Source organism: Nestor notabilis, unplaced genomic scaffold (genome assembly GCF_000696875.1).
Source record: "Nestor notabilis isolate BGI_N333 unplaced genomic scaffold, ASM69687v1 scaffold5311, whole genome shotgun sequence".
NCBI classification, from domain to species: domain Eukaryota; kingdom Metazoa; phylum Chordata; class Aves; order Psittaciformes; family Psittacidae; genus Nestor; species Nestor notabilis.
Genome location: NW_009914106.1, coordinates 1 through 288, shown reverse-complemented (window position 1 = coordinate 288; position 288 = coordinate 1).

The following is a 288-nucleotide window of genomic DNA, read 5'->3' as shown; positions in this document are numbered from 1 at the left end:
TCGCGTGTGCTCCCTCGCCCCCGCCCGGTGCATGCCGGGACAGATCCGGCTCCAGGCGACCAGCCGCTGCCAGCAACCCCCGGGGAGCGTGATGGGAAACACGTGGGGGCAGTGGCAGAGCAGGTTCCCTTGTCCCGGCTCCGGCAGCACCCACAGCACACGCCGGGTCTTCCCCTTTCGAGGGTGCCGGTGCAGGCTGCGGTCCTCTGCCCGGTGCCACTGTGGGGTCGGGCTGCCCACACCACCCTGTAACCATGGTCCCCATCCAGCCCTTTATTCCAGAGGGGA